Below are 16,586 nucleotides of genomic sequence, written 5' to 3'. Positions count from 1 at the left end.
TGTAATCAATCACCTCATAACCTAGGAGTATATGAGGAACGGACTGCCAGCACTTCGACACCTGAGTGTTTGCCACTCATGGTGCTTTGCGCCCCTCTGAGTCAGCTCTCTGAGTTTCTCTGAAATTATTTCTAGTAATATTTTCCTATTGCCTCTCTCAGGTGTTTCCTTGTTGGGTCTTGGATTTTACCCACTGTGTAGCCTGAATTCCTGGCTTTCTGGTTTCCCCCTTGCGACACCATGGATTTTACCGACTCGTTGTCTGAGTCCCTCTCTGCCTCTGCTGAAGAATCATTGACAGTTCCTGGTTTCCTAGCTAGCAGTCGGATCACTCCTGCCTCTCCTTTCAAAAACTTACCTGTCCGCCTTCCACCATGGCCTCTACCATCTACCTCCAAATAATTCTCCGTCTGGACCTCACACTGGAACCTGGATCATCTCAAGAACCCCTGCAAAGAGACCACTACCCCAGTGGCCCCAGTCATTCCCCCCTGGCGGAAACACTTCATCACATCGAGTAAGATCATTCCATTTTTCCCAGACATTGGGAGACAGACTCACAATCTGTCTCCCAATGTCTTCAGAGTACCGACAACCCCGACTTCAATCCACAGGACAAGAACTGCACAATTTCACATTTCATCATTGTCAAAATAAACTTTATTTATCTGTTCCTCTCCTGTTCTCCTGATTGTGTTCTGTATGTGGGCAAAAAGACTTGAACCCAACATCACATGGCGTTTTGCTTCCAAGAACTATAAATGTAAAAAGTGCCACAACAAGCCCCGGTCTGCCCTACCTCTTCAATATTTTAGTAATATCAGAAACTTGGATAAACAGTGATAATGACATGCATTTTGACCCGGTTATAACTGATCTGTATGAACAGAAAAAACAGTGCGGTGGTGTAGCTATGTATGTGGATGTGAATTGTAAGTATAAAGTGGTGGAAAAAATGCCAACTGTTGTAAACAATGTGCATGTGCAACTGAAATAAACATATAGAATGTGTCTAGACAACACCAAGTTCTGACTTAAGCATATTTAAGAACTGGATAGAGGAACACTTTACTAATGTGAAAAACTGGGTGCAGTGCATTATGTTTGTTGGTGATAACTTTGAAGTCAACTTAATAAATCCAAACAAACAAGATACAGAGGATGTCATTAACACAGTGTACAGTCTTAGCTTAATTCCAAAAACCACAAGAACCACTAGAATAGCAGTTCACAGTGCCACATTGCTTGACAATGTTTTTACAAATGATTTAGAGAACAAATTAGAAAGTGGATTATTAATAAATGACATCAGTGATCACCTGCCAGTGTTCATATTGATAAGACTGATGAATGTATAGAAGCACTTAGAAGATTTTTTTTTAAAGCAAGACTGGCAATTAATATACAAAGAAAAATAATGTTAAGACTTATGAGAAGTTTTTGAGAGCATTTATGATTCTTCATGATAAGTTGTCATTTTTACAGTGCTTTTTACACTGTAAAAAAAACAAGGGCATAAAAATAATCCATGGGACCTCAAAACATTTCTGGAACCTTTTTTCAAAGGTAATGGAAATTTTTCACACCTTTGCAACCCTATCCCTATATTATGTAAAATCACAGATAAGTAGTTAAAACTATGCTGAATATAACAGTATTAGTTTACGTATGATCTGAGAGTCTCACCTGCCTGATGCCAAGCCGATAGGCCACAATTCGATCCACAGAATTGGGCTCCATCTGAGTCCATTGAAGTTTGAAGCCATAGACTTGAGGTCTGTTCTGCCACAGAGCATTGAAGGTATCATGATAAAACTCTGGTCTGTAGGCTTTCCCTGAGGAGATGTAGGGGTCAAGGATCAGAAAGGGGGACAAATACAGACACCAGTTAAACAAGAAGACTCAAAAAAGTAAGAAAAAACTTTTGGGCATTGTTGAATTTCTAAAATCAATCCTTTACAGAGTGACATTAACACAGCTGTGGTGGATCTGTTAGGTTCAAGGTTATCTAGTGGGATGCATTTTAAACAGGTCATCACTTCTGAACTCATGTTAAATGTACTTTATTGATCTCAATTCGTAAATTGTTATCAGCCGCTTCTGGTGTGAGTGACAGTGAATGCTGCTGCTCCCCAGCTTTTTTCAAGTTTGGTAATTTAATTGTTTAAAGTTTTTGCCTTTTCTATACACATGCCAGTCGCTTGTTAATTAAGTCTTCTTATTCAGTAAGCTACTTGGCACCCGTCTCTGCTTTGTTTAAACGAAGATAATCAGCTTACCTGCTGCCGCCATGTCTCTGGCAACTATTTGGAGCTGTTATGTGTGCTTTGTACTAGCCTGGCGTAATGTCCTGTTTGTCCCATTTGATCATTACCTAACCACAGCACTGCTCCAGTACTCTGCTGTTAGGCCTGTCGTGATAAACGGTAAATCAATTAATCGTAGGATAAATTAAAACTATCGACGTCATTTTAATTATCGGCATTATCGTGTCTTCCGGCCTTTTTCTCTTTCTGTTGATGACACCGAATGAAAAAAGGCTCAACTCCGGTGCTCTCCACTGACCCCCCTTCCTCATTTTACTTAGTGTAAAGCCCAGCGCACACGAGTTGTCGGCCCATTTTCAAAACCTGACAGACCACACATTAGCCCACAGAAATCCTAGGTGTAACGGTTTGATCGTGTGGTGTCCAACAATGGGCACAAAATAATGGCTACAAGTCCAGTGAACTAATTTTAAAACCAGGTATTAGTCAATGCTTTATTACAATCTACCTGCAATGCATGTTGCTAGTGTCAGCGTAAAGTCCTGACTGTATGAAAATCATTATAACCTATTTACCTCACGTTAACGAAGAACAGCTGAAAAGTTACCTGGTTTATCAACTGGGGTAACAATTTCGCTCCAACTCCTCCCCTTGTCATTTCTATATTCTTTGCACGAAATATTGAATAAACATTAATGTTTCCACATATCATCTTCGATGTCCGCTGGACTTCGGGTTGCGCCATGTCAGCTGTTTGGGATTCCCCGACGTAATTTCCCCTCAGAAACCGCAGAGGAGAATCCGCGCTTTCTGATTAGCTACCCGTCACATTCAACAGGCTGCGTTAACGATCCCAGTCGGGGAAAACCCCTGATTTAGATCGGAGCCGCCATGACGATCTACCATAACACACCACACAATCTTAGAAAGACCAACGTTCTAAGATTGTTTTAAGGGGAAAAATAGCAGCAAAAAATCGTGTAGTGTGAACTATTGCATCAGGTAGTCGATGTGCCCATCTTCTCTATTTAAATCTAATTATTACTGAAGGGCAACATAATATACAGACTTCATAATCTTTTGGTTGAATGCAGTATTTATTTCCACTTTGGCTTTATGTTGTTTAGTTAGTTTTTTTTTCAAGTGAGTTTTTTGTTAATGGAGACTGAGAATCCATTTTATTTTTGTTTTTGGTTGTTTTGTTTATTTTGTTTATCAGTTCCAGTGTTAAGTGTTCTTTTGAAAATAAAGTGTATCTATCTTTGGCAAGAAATTGCATGCATTATTATGTCATTTCCATTAAATCAGTGTAAAAAGGTCTTCAAACAATATTATCGTTTATCGCAATAATTTTTGAGACAATTAATCATTGAGCAAAATTTGCTATCGTGACAGGCCTACCTGCTGTTGACCTTTATAAGATCTGCTTACATCTGCATGGGTCACCACCATCATTTCTGTTTCTACACTGAGACATTATCCACCTGCCCCATCGGAAATACTCATCGATTTTCGGCTGTGATGGTTCCAACTCCATTAAATCTAAATGTAATAACTGAGATTTAGATCTCAGTTAACTGAAAAGGGGAAAGAATCCCCTGTTCCGAGGACATTGATTTGCTCTGACTGAAGGAGGAACAGTTTATTCTGATCTTTCTTGTCCTTACTGATAATTTTACCTGTGAGTTATTTTAAAGACAGTTTTTATAGTTATAATTACATTATTGACATTAAATATTGACTGGATTACTTCAAACCTAAGGACTGTGGGATTTTTTTTACTTTTTCTCCTTCTGTTTCCCCTTCCAAACTGAGACGGGGCAAGATGCCTCTGGTCGACACCAGCAGTAAAATACAGACTCCAATCGGCAGAAAGAAAGATTCATTTTCTGGAGAGGAACACTGAGTTCAACCCTCCACATATCAGGAACAAACTATTCCAAAACAAACTGACAAAACATCAACTGGAGTCAGAGTGACTGGCCCCCACTCCTTCAGTGAAGTCACAAAACATCTCTGAAGAAATGTCTTCTCCAGGGATCTGAGTTTGTCAAATTTACAGATGGAATGAACTAACATGTTCTCCTTCTTGGTGATCATGGATCAGACTTTACTTCATCTAAGCCACCTGGTTCTGACTCCCCTGAGGATTCACCATTTTTCATTTCTAAGGTCTGAAACCTGGGGTCCAGACTTTTTTTTTTTTACATGTCTTCTTCCAGAATGCATCAGACTGATCCCCTGTCTAAAGGAACCTCGATCTCAGGAACTATCTGCCACCAACTCACTTAAAATGGCTCTTTTAAATATAAGATTTGTTTTAGTTAAAGGTCTATTCGTAAATGATATGTTCCTGACAGAAACATGGCTGGATGACAATACTGAATCACCTGCACTAATCTAATCAGCGCCTCCTAATTACAATTTTTCAAGTGAGAATAGAAAACAAAAAATGAGGAGGGGTGGATATGTAAGAATTTCATAAATTCTAATGAAATCCTCTTAGGTCATTTGACCTCTTTTGAATATCTGGGTATTGAGGTAAAAGACTATAAATGAACTTAGACACTAATTTTATGGAATTCTCCAACATAGTATTGGCTTTAATGAATTTTTATCTCTTATATACATTGATCATGACTATTTAATAATTGTTGGAGACTTCAGCATCCATGTTGACAAGCCTGAAGACAGAGGGGCAAAAGCTGTGCGATACTCTTGATCATTTTGGTCTAATTCAGCATATTAACCAAGCAAAACACAATCGAGTTTCACACTGGACCTCATTATCAGTAAGGGTGTGAATATTTCCAATGTCACTGAACTGATGTCGCAGTGCCTGACCATTTCACTTTAATCTTTGAAAGCACAATCAACATTAACTCAATTAGCCAAACAGCTACTTTCACAAAATATTCTTTCACAGGCAACACAGCAGAAACTTTCAATCAAATCTGATCTTCCTCCTTTCCCTTAAGCTGTAGCGATGTAAAAGAGTGTAGTTTGATATTTAAAATTTCAGATATCAATTCCATTTCTCCCAATAAAGTGAAGGTTGTGTCTTGTAGGAACAAGTCTCTGTGGAGAAATGCACAAACAAATCTGTAAGACAACTTTGCCATATGAAGCAAAACTCTACTTCACGCTTATTATGAAAGCTGGAACGAAAGATTGTGTAGCTACCACTCTACAAGACATGCAAGGGAAATGTTCTTTGTGGAAATCATAAGCAAAAACATCAACAATGTTCAAGCTTTATTTGCAACAGTTAACAGGCTCACAAACGCTCCTGTGACTGTGCCACCTGAACTCCAGTCAAACTGGGCCTGCATTGAATTTACCAACTTCTTTGCAGAAAAAAAGGGATTAATCTACACATCCACACTTAAACCAATATCAATGCTATGATGCCCAGACAAAACAAATGCAGAAAAATGACTCAATTTCAACTACTTAACTACAAAAGCCTTGAGGAAATTATAGATCAATTAAGTCTGTCATCAATAGATATCCCGGTGCCGCCTATCAGTCAGATCAGCAGCTGATTTTGGTATGGATCAGTGATGTGCGATGAGGTTCAAATCTGGTGAGGCACTGACTTAATCATAATCATATTTACAAATATAGACCCCCTGCATGTTATTGTTTACATAAGGAAATTTTGCGCATGCAGGCAACGCTGGAGGGCAAAAGGACAATTCTTTTACATGTCATCTATAGCCACGCTGCCGCAGTAGAATAATCAAACTTGGAAAATTAGGAATTATTAATTTCGTGCTGTGCTCCACAGCAAAAGGAAAACCCGTTGAAGTACAACTAAAAACCTCTTCTTTCTCGCTCTCTGCATTTGCCAGGCTACACACCGCAGACTCATTGCCATAGGAACCGACAACAATGTCCCTAAAAAAACCACTGAAATATTTCCCACACAAAAAGCAGAACATTCAGTCTGTTGCAGTAGTATCGTTTTAGGCTTAATGTTTATTTTGTGATTATTAATAAGTGATTGCTGTGGTAAGAGGAGAAAACTATAAATATATTGCTGCACTTTACTGTATGGCTAGCCCCAGTAGCGCAAAAAGGTAGGTTTGCACTGTATGCAACGCATAGGGACGCTGCACTAAAGGGGGCGCAAAACGATGTGGGGGATTTTTTTTCTAGTCAGCATTTTAAGTACTTAACAGCTGTTTGTGTTTGAAATGATCAACAACAGAGGAACAGCACTGATTAGGCGCCCCCCTCCCTGCCAGCCGCTCTCCCCTCCCATACAGGTAGCTTGGGCAGAGTCCCTTCGACAACGCGCTGAGGCGCGTTTTTTTTTTTTCTTTTAAATTTGAATTGTAGCAATGCACTCGACAACAGGGAGTTAAAGATGGGCGGCAGATAAACCTCAGGGGCACAAAACAGAAAACAGAAGAGGGGAGGGATAAAGATGTTGGAGAGACAAAGAAAAGCTTTTCAAAGTGGTTGAAAGACAGTAGGTAAGTAATGTCAGTGTATCAACAAGAGAGTTGTAAATATTCAGGTTAGCATAAGCTGGGCTACAATGACAGGTGGTTGTTGTTGTCTCCACCCCGTATTGAACTAATATGGGACGCGATTTATTCCGTATTGCTATAAATGTCTGATAGACACACATATCACACACAACTCAATAATAAGCGTAATAATAATGACCAAAAAAAAAGACACCGGAAATATTAAGGTCAGCTATATTGTCGTTTAAGGACCTAAACAGGACCCCCCCAAACCACACGAACTCACGCTGTTGTCATGGTTGCCTAGAGACGGACTCTACGCAGCCGCAGTGAGCTGCTATCAACTCGCATCTTTTTAAAATATCCACCCGATACTACACCGTTCTTAGAAGCAAAACCTCTGGCAAAAATACAGACGGTAGTGGGAAGACACAGGCTAAACAATCACAGTGAAGTTTAACAGGGGCATTTAAAAAAAATGTGTCGGTGATATTCAGTGGCCCACAGTGGGTTGTTTGATATCAGACAGAATGGATCAGGAGAGGAACCGCAGACCCGTCAGAACCTAAAGAACCAGACATCAGTCTGTTCATCCCTCAATCATTTCCTGAGACCGAACAATAATATAAATGGCAATTTAAGGAACAAATCATACAAATAGATTAATAGTGAGTAAATAAATAAACATTGTGAAGAGAACATTAAAAATGTTTGTTAGGATTGTGTAGGAGAAACGTTGATATCTTTTATAAATACAGTGTTTTGTGGTCAATATTATTTCACTATTTTATTAATGTGGGTTGCCAGTTTGGATAACCTGACTTCCTGTTGAACTATAAGAATGATAGAAAACATGCTAACAAAATGCCTCAGACCTGCAGCCCATAGGCGGTTCTAGACACAGGCTAACAGAAGTGGCTCTTTGGCTCTCTTATATATTAAATGATGAAATACTGCCCTGTTTTTTTTTTTGTTTGTTTGTTTGTTTTATTGCCCTGAGGGAAACAATTTATTAACATATATGTACATTTATTATTGATACTTTTATTAAAGATGAGTACAAGTTTGTCATTGGGGGCGCGGGGGGCACCGATGAGATGTTCGCATTCACCTCAGAAAGTTTGTAGTTGCGCCCCTGTCTAGTTCACTGTTACTGTATCTTACTCTGCAGTTGTGGAGTCACAATGTCTGGAATCATGAGCGCCCCCTACCATGAGGCAGGAGAACTGCTTGCCTCACCTCAAATCTGTTCTCTGCCATTTCTGATCTCTTCTCAGAACAGGAAACACGTTACACACACAGTTAGTGACAAAAAACGCTGTACATTATATACATAAGCTAAATTATGGAAAACCAGTTCATATATTAAATGTTTTTAACCATTTTATTGGCAACGGACAGACAGGAGGAGCATGCTCCCATAGAATGGCATCCAGTGAGGTTAGAGAGAGATTTGATCAATCCCAGGTGAGGCTCAGCTCACTGCTGCCTCAACAGCTGCACTTCCAAGCATTTGAATGGGAAAATGCAAAAATTCTGTGATTTTGAAGAAAAAATAATCAAAATTGGTTAAGCTAAATAAAAAATAAATACTTTACAGTACAAACCACAGGGTGAAAATAGCAATATAAATTATTTTATCATTATATTTTTTCCATTTTGACAAGTGAGGCTCTGCCTCACTTTCCTCCTCTGACCGCACTCTACTGGAATGGATATAGCCTCTTATGACACAGAAGTAGCCATGACTGAGTCTGTCTTAATTTTGGCTCTTAAAACATTAAAATATACAAAATACATAAATAAACCATAAATACATAATTCGATTATGAAGTCTCCGTAAACAACCTTGCCCTTCAAAATATATCAACCATTAGTCTCAGGCACAAGGAAGCAATGCAACACAAGAAAGTTGAAAATTGTTCAACTTTTGTCCATGCCATCACTCTTACATCCCATGTTTTGTGTTCGCTAGGGTAAGGTTGTTTGTTGCTCTACATGTGCCAAGCCCATTACTGTAAGAAAACAAGAGGGGAGGAGCCATTTGATGTGCTGGAGTGAAGATGTTTGTCATCCAGGGTCTTTGGTAGAAAGAGAGACACCACAAAAACAAACAAGCAAGCACCTGAACATTCTCACCTCATTTCATAATTGAGCTTATTTTAATTTATCTTGTGCTTATCGCACCATCCCTACACACACACACACCGTCATATTTTATGAAAAACTTATAATCGTATCATTCAAACTGACTCACCTGTAAGTAGGAAGGTGCACCGACCTGTCCCAGCTTCATTAGTGATGTCACAGGTGTACTCGCCATAGCCTTCTCGGTTCAGAGCTTTAACATGGTAACTGGTGTCATGGCTTTGGTCACTAAACTGACCAACAGTGAGCAGGCGTGAGCCCAGTTTCCACTCATACTGCAGATGGTGAGCTGGGTAAGCTTCCAGTAAGTTACAGGTGAGGCTGAATGCTCGGCCAAGTGCCTGACGTACCTCTGTGTAAACAGGCTTCACAGTCGGAGTGACTGAAATACAGAGAAGAAAATCATAACTAGTTATTAAAAGGGCAAAATTATGTATTTTCCAGGCACATAGTGTGATTTTATAACACACTAAAGTAACTACAACTTTGATTGTTATAAAAATGCTGTATATTAATTAAACATTTCTTTATAAACATTGACATTGAAAATTAATGCCTTAAAATTGACCTCTGTTTCTTTAAGAAGCTGGAGGTCTTTCTGAAACTCCACCTTCTGCATGTCGTCTCAGTGTTTCCTCATTAAACATTTAACAATTGTTAAAGCAACAAATCTCTAGGAGGCAGATATCAGAATAAAGATACAAGTTTATTAAAGCAATTGCAATTGGAGAAAGGTCATTTAACACACAGCGGTCATCAACACACATGAGTGTCAAAGAATCTCTCTGTGACAAAGAACCTCTCTGGCTGCGTCGCATCAGTACCCTCCTTTTATACAGAGTCAAACACGTAGCCAATGGCGGGAGCATTAACCACACAAAGAAAGAAAAAAACATAAGTACAGACAGTTTCTTCTTGACAATAGGGCATAGGTGACACACAGGTCATCGGTGGAAACATCTGCAGTCTCGAAGCGTTGACACCTTAACCACAAATACTTCTGCATGTGACCCTTTTACTGACCTTTTGTTGTATGCGGTTTACTTGCAGAATCAACAGGTTATTCTTAGATAGTTAAGTGAGACAAGAAACCCTATCTGTTTGTCCTTCTGTTCAACTCACAAGTCTCGCATCCGTGCAACTCAGGGGCCCCAATTAACGGTGGCTGCTGAGTGAGCTAGATTGTAGTCAGGAAGTATCCTGTTAAAACAGTCTCCATAGAACAGACAATTGTCACCCTTAACCTGCAGTCAGTGTCAGAAACTGTGACCTTTAACATATTTAACATATAATTAAATGAAATAGAAATAAATGAGTAATAGGATTAAATGAGTAAAACAATCAATAGTAAGGTAATAATCAATGAACACAAATAATAAAAGTAATCAAGTAAGTTAAAAAGTAATTAATAATAATAAAAGTATTCAAAAGTATTCAAAAATTTTATGAAATAATAGTCATTAATAATTTACTTCAACACAATGTTCTTAGGACAGCACCAAGAAGTTTATTTGTATGATGAGCTCAGCAGATGTGCACATTCACCAGGTGTTTGCTAATTGATACTATTGTTAGTCAGAAGGAGTTGAGTAGGGAATGAGGGGCCCTTGCAGCTCCGCAAAGGAGCTCCATGGAAATGTAGGCACTTGGTGAGAGCACACATTTGCGGATCCCAAATGACTGTGGTAGGTGAAAGGGTTGCCAGCCAATACTAGATGGTGATGTATAGAGAATTAGGGTGAGAAAGATGAAGACAAAGTCAGATCCAAGGACAAACTGGTAAAAGCTGAAAAGAGGAGGAAAGTTGTGTGGTTTTCAAGGAGGAGCTGACTGAGTCATCAAGAGTAGAGGCAGATATAGTGTAAAGTGAAGGTAGAAGTATTTATGGCACACTGACTAGCCTGGAGATTAAAGAAGGATTGCAAAAAGTGTTAGAGAAAGATGGAAGGAGTACTTCAAAAAGTTGAATGGAGAAAATTAGATGGAAGAAAGATGAGAAGAAGCTAACACAGTGGACCAGGAAGTGGCTTAGAAAGGATGAAGCAAGGACAGGATTGAAAAGGATGACGACTGGAAAGACAGAATGTTGGATGGGACACAGTTAAAGCCTCTATCCACATAGTAGACAGCTTTGGAATATTGTCTCGAATGACTCAGCTGGGATGTGTTGTCTGGAGAACATATTCAGTGCCCAGTCCAAAGTACCTAGTGCACATAGATACAAATCACAAGCTCATCAGGTGAGGTTTTTGTTTTATGCTAATTAATGATAATGTTTTAGGTTAATATAGAATAACCACACTGTGAAATGACTTATTGTAATAACAATAAGAGCATTACAATTTACTATTGTAAAGGACATAGAAATGTAATAGTTTCTCTCCGTTTTTTTCCTATAGGTACAACATTGTATTATTTGGCGGGATTGATGGTTATTCTCGCAAGGTAAGAAGGTACTCCCAAAATTTCCAGTAATTACATGAATTTTTAATATAAAAATAACAGACCCAGACTCTATGCACAGATACGGAACCCTCTAGGGGACATGTGGCCAAATTTGTGTTTTGCGTTACCTTGTGTAACATTTAGCGCTAGGCAGCTAACTGCGGCTACAAAAGCTGCATCATAAGATTGTCCTTTAAAATGAGCTTAAGGTGTGAATGAAAAACAGGAGGTAATGCTTTTGTTTTTGTTGTATGTATATTAAGTGATTTGCATAAAACATTTGACAATTACAGCAACACAATGAGAGACAAGAGACTCAGAATAAATTCATTCCAAAATTATAAAATCCATTTTCTTTTTCCTAGCTTGCCATATTCATATTCAGATGAGGATGAGTTCCAACAGGAAAAAAAACATCTAAAAATTCAGAACAACCCATTAAGTTTTTTATCCCAAAAAGAAGTTCTCATGTGCAAACATACAAATACATAAAAATGTAATTTAGGCATTTGGTTTGTGCATATGAAATGCACATGCAATTGTTAGATTTCTAATAATTTTGACATGATTAAACATTTGAATAATCAGGTTAAATTAACCATAATTTAAATTAAGAAAAAAGTGTCATATTTAAAACGAATCAATTTAAAGTGCAGTTTCAAAATATCAATCAAGAAAAATAGATTTAAAAAATTTTCAAATGCTCAAGAAGAGTGGAAAAAATAAATTAATATACTGCGCAATATAAAACTTAAGTGTAGCTATATTCTGTTCTAATTTATTTCACCGTCATTTTAAACTTCACTGCCTCAGCATCAGTACAAAAGTGCCAGAACATGTACAGAATCATTGATCATTGATGCACCAAACAATTTACTTCCAGTGAGCAATTGAGCAGAACTTTCATATGTTAAAGCAATACTGCTGTCAGACAACAGACTCACTAGGCAGTCAAGTCAGTAGATTCAAACATTAGGATCAACTTGTTTGGAAGATGGCAACAAAAAACCCCAATCAAAATGCGCCCTGGAGGAGTGCTTTACATAATTTTGCAGAATTTTTGGCAACACAGGAAGTGGGCCTGCAAAAAAAAAAGCTCCCTGAGTAATTGCCGGTTACACTCGCAAAACATTTGCATTCCTTCGCAAAAGGTTTTGTGTTCTCCCCGCAATATGTTCATGTGGCATAATTGAATATTGTTGACCTTTCTTACGGTGCCCATCGTACTTTCTGTACAATGGGCAGAAAGTAACCTTTAATATAATGTTTTTGTGAGGTTACTCCATGTGTGTTAATATTGCACACATGGAATAATACAACTATTGAATTTAGTAAAAAAATAAATAAATAACTTGTTGTGAAATATAAGTAATATATTTTTCTTTAGGATAGAAACGCATCACAAATCTATGATATAAACAAAAACTTGTTGTAAGTAGGTAGGAAAAAATACATCCAAACTATTAGGAGTATTTTTGAGTTATTATCACGGGGTAACCAGTCATCTGACATTTTTTATTGTCGATCTCTTTTGTGTTGATAGTCTGAATGGTTTAAAGGGTCGTTTTCATGTGCAGTTCCATTTCAACCTTAAACATACATAAACATGCAGTGAATAAATCGATTTTCAATCAAAGAGTGAATAATAATCACTGATGCTCTTTAAATGTGTATATATTTGAAATTTTAAATTGATATTTGTGACTATATGAAATAGACCAGCAAAGGTTGCAGTTAGCGTATTGCGAGCGAATGCAAAAAATAAAAAATTCACATGTCCTCTGGAGTGCTCCAGACAGAAAACCACACAAACTTGTGAAACTTGGTTTTCAAAAGGTTCACAACTTATTTTGACTTTAACAGCACTTTCAATTTCATTGTCCAGAAGACTTTAGTTGTGGTTTATTGTGTTTCTTTTTTTCCTTCCACACATATGTTTTTTTGTTAACATCATTGAATAGTTTAGTGTGTCATTATACTCACCAATTTTTACATTTGTTATTCTTGTTTTTACAACTGTAAATAAAACTTCTTTTTCCAAAGATTATGTACCTGGGAGCTGCAAACAATAATCGTTCTGACACAACATTGGCTTTCTTCTGTAATGCTGTGGAAGAATTTGGGTGTCCACTTCGGTAAAAAGCTTTTTGCAATTTGTATAAATTTTTTAGAAATTGAACAAACAACTGAGGAAGAAGAATATCTCTCTACTTGAGATATTCCTTATATTTGACCTTGTAGTTTTATAAGTCTTGCAAGCAGTAACTAATATGACTAATTTTAGGGTGCGAGCAGATCATGGTGGAGAGAATGTTGCAGTTGCACGTCTGATGTTAACTGTGCGGGGTCCAGATAATGGAAGCTTTATTGCTGGCAAAAGTGTGCACAACCAAAGGTTGGTGAACCGTTCAGAGATTTCTCACAAAGGTTAACCCACAACAAGAACTTGACATCTTTAAGAGAAGTATTTGTCAAAGTCAATACAAGTAAACACCAAATGCCCTTTTTAAACAACAATTTAGATTAATAAAGAAATCGGTACTTTCATGGCTCTGTGTGAAAAAGTACTTGCCCCCTAATACCAGTAACCGTGTGGGTCACCATTAGATGCAACAACTACAATGAACCTTTGATAACTTGCATTCACTTTTTGTTTTCCAGCTGCGAAGGAATTTTGAATACCCATTTTTTCAGTATTGTTATTGAAACACACTGGAAGGATCCCAGTGTAAACTTCCTTTTTAAGTTGATGCAATAGCATATCTATAGGATTCAAGTCCGGAGTTTCACTAGGCTATCACAAAGTTTTGATGTTTTTATTCTGCCATTCATAGGTGGACTTGATGATGCTTTTCGATCATTGCTGGAGAACCAAAGTTGATTTAAGCTTTATGTCACCAACAGATGGCCAGATGTTGCCTTTCAGTGTGTCTTGGTGGACAGCAGAAATAAATGTTCCTTTCATCAAATCAAACTACACAAATACTCTAACACCACCATTTTTTACTGTTGCTATGATCTGCTTTGTTGGTTCTTCTTATGAAATTCAGTGTTACTATGACATCGGATGAAATGGGACAGTCACACAGATGCAATCCTAGCCTATGTGTGAGGCTGTGTTCCTAGGTGAACAACCTCGTCTCAGTTGTGACTGGGGCGCTGATCTCTGCATGATGTGGGTGCAGGGGAGAGTGCACCCACATCATAGAATTTTTTTACATATAAAAGGGGATTTTTGTCTTGCATCTTTAACCAACAACTTCAGTTAAGAACTGATTTTTTGGGGGGTGTTTTTGCTTTTTAATCTTTAAGTTACTTTGATATTATTTAACACTGGAGTGTAAGAACCTTATGTAAAACTACAAAATAAGAATGGGGTGAAACACTTTTTCCACAACTATGTGTGTGTATAAGTAACATTTTATATGCTTTCACACAGGATAGAGAGGTTGTGGCGTGATCTGTGGATGGGAGTCACATGTGTTTTCTACAATGTTCTACACCAACTGGAGGAGGAAAACCTCTTGGATCTTAGCAATCCTCTGCACTTGTTTTGCTGTCATTATGTTTTCTTGCCTCGCTTGCAAGTGAATCTTGACATATTTAAACAAGGATGGGACAATCACCCAATGAGAACTGAACAAAACCTCACTCCAAATCAGTTGTGGGAACTGGGACAGATCGGACATTCAGTGGTTGACCCAGAGGTACTTGAATGTCTTTTTTTGTTATTTCAAATGAAACAACAAATGTTTTCCACCAGCCATAATGCTATGTATGTTTTGCAGATTCCCCATATAAACTGGGAGGAAAGTGGGCTTGTTCCTGATCCACATGCTGAATTGCGAGTACCAGAGTTGGACAGCCCACTTACAGAAGATCAGATGGAGCTTCTCCGTGAAAACATTGACCCCCTACAACCTTCAGAGTCTAGTGGCATGGACATTTACATGGATACTCTGCAATATTTGGAAACTTTACTTGTGACAAATTAGCTGTCACTTAAATTTAAATGTTTGTAATGAACAGCATTTTCAATACCATTTATTTAAAAAATCCATCAAACATGTACAAATATACAAGCAAGTACAAGCTAGAGAAAGAACCAGCTGGCAAAAATGTTAACTTTATAAAGTTTAATGTACACCAGAAACATGAAAATTATTTTATGTTTGAATGCCAAACATTTGTGGAATATTTCAGCAAAAAACCACATGATGAACAGGGATGCCTGACAAACATTTAGTAGTCACCTCAGGAACACAACTTCATGTCAAGACTGTGTTGATGGACATTATTTGTAAAAAAAAAAAAAAAAAAAAAATGCAAGGCTAATAATAAAATTACTTTCTATTTTAACTGACTTGCCATGTCGAACTGCAACTTTTCAACAAATGAAACATCAATACATATTTATCAAATAAGACCAAAGCCTGTCTCTACTGATTTCGGACACACATTCATGTCAGCTGACAGGGCCTGGTAGGTGGTGTAGTGAGTTGGTAGCCGTAATCGCTCACTACAGGTTGAAGACGTCGGCATATGGTTAGGTCCAGTTGACAGGACAACTTCAAGCTTCAGCTCTTGGCAAGGGACCTCCCAGCCAACCCAAAACCTCAGGAGCTCGCGCAGTTTGTCTGAAAACGCTATGAAAAGTATAAATTAATTTGTTTTAGATATATGTGGAATTTTCTGTATAATTGAATCATTCATAAAGTCGCGTTTGAGATATTTAGGCAAAAGTATTTTAAATACTGTATAAGCAACAGATCCATATAAATGTGATATCATTAAAAAATCATTTGAATACCTTTTACCTTGTTAACTGATTGACCTCCTGTCAAAGCATAGACTAAGAGAAACACCATGTTTCCTGTGGCATCTATATAATAATGTGATTTATTCGTTGAAGGTCCTCAAAGATGTGGTGTTTTGTGAATTGCATTCCTTCTCAAATACAACTGAATCGTATTTTTGGTGCAGCGTAAACACCAGACACCTTCTCATTTTACTTTAAGTCTGTTTTATAGCCACATAGTCTTTTTGTAACTGGTATACAAAACTGTTTGGAAACCTAACAAGGGCTTTGCATCCTTTTTCCACCAAATGCAAATAATTACTGTATATGAATACTGCTAATGTACCTAATTTATCTGTGCTGTGTTGTAAGACATGATTAGCAGAAATATGCTTGTATGTAATGCACATGTCTTTTGTCATTTTCAAAATAACATATAAATACTGTCAA

General features: G+C 37.7%; 1 long non-coding RNA gene across 1 annotated transcript; it reads left to right on the top strand.

Annotated features, from left to right (window-relative positions):
• The first annotated feature begins 14,768 nt into the window (after positions 1-14,768).
• On the top strand, positions 14,769-15,662 carry LOC111612247. Its single transcript, XR_002754485.1, has 2 exons — positions 14,769-15,045; positions 15,127-15,662. It is a non-coding gene; the product is annotated as an uncharacterized LOC111612247 (long non-coding RNA).
• The last annotated feature ends 924 nt before the right edge of the window (positions 15,663-16,586 follow it).

The sequence above is a fragment of the Xiphophorus maculatus genome, chromosome 19, assembly GCF_002775205.1.
Source record: "Xiphophorus maculatus strain JP 163 A chromosome 19, X_maculatus-5.0-male, whole genome shotgun sequence".
Lineage (NCBI taxonomy): Eukaryota > Metazoa > Chordata > Actinopteri > Cyprinodontiformes > Poeciliidae > Xiphophorus > Xiphophorus maculatus.
The sequence above is the reverse complement of the archived record's forward strand: the minus strand, read 5'-3'. Positions and strand labels throughout refer to the sequence as shown.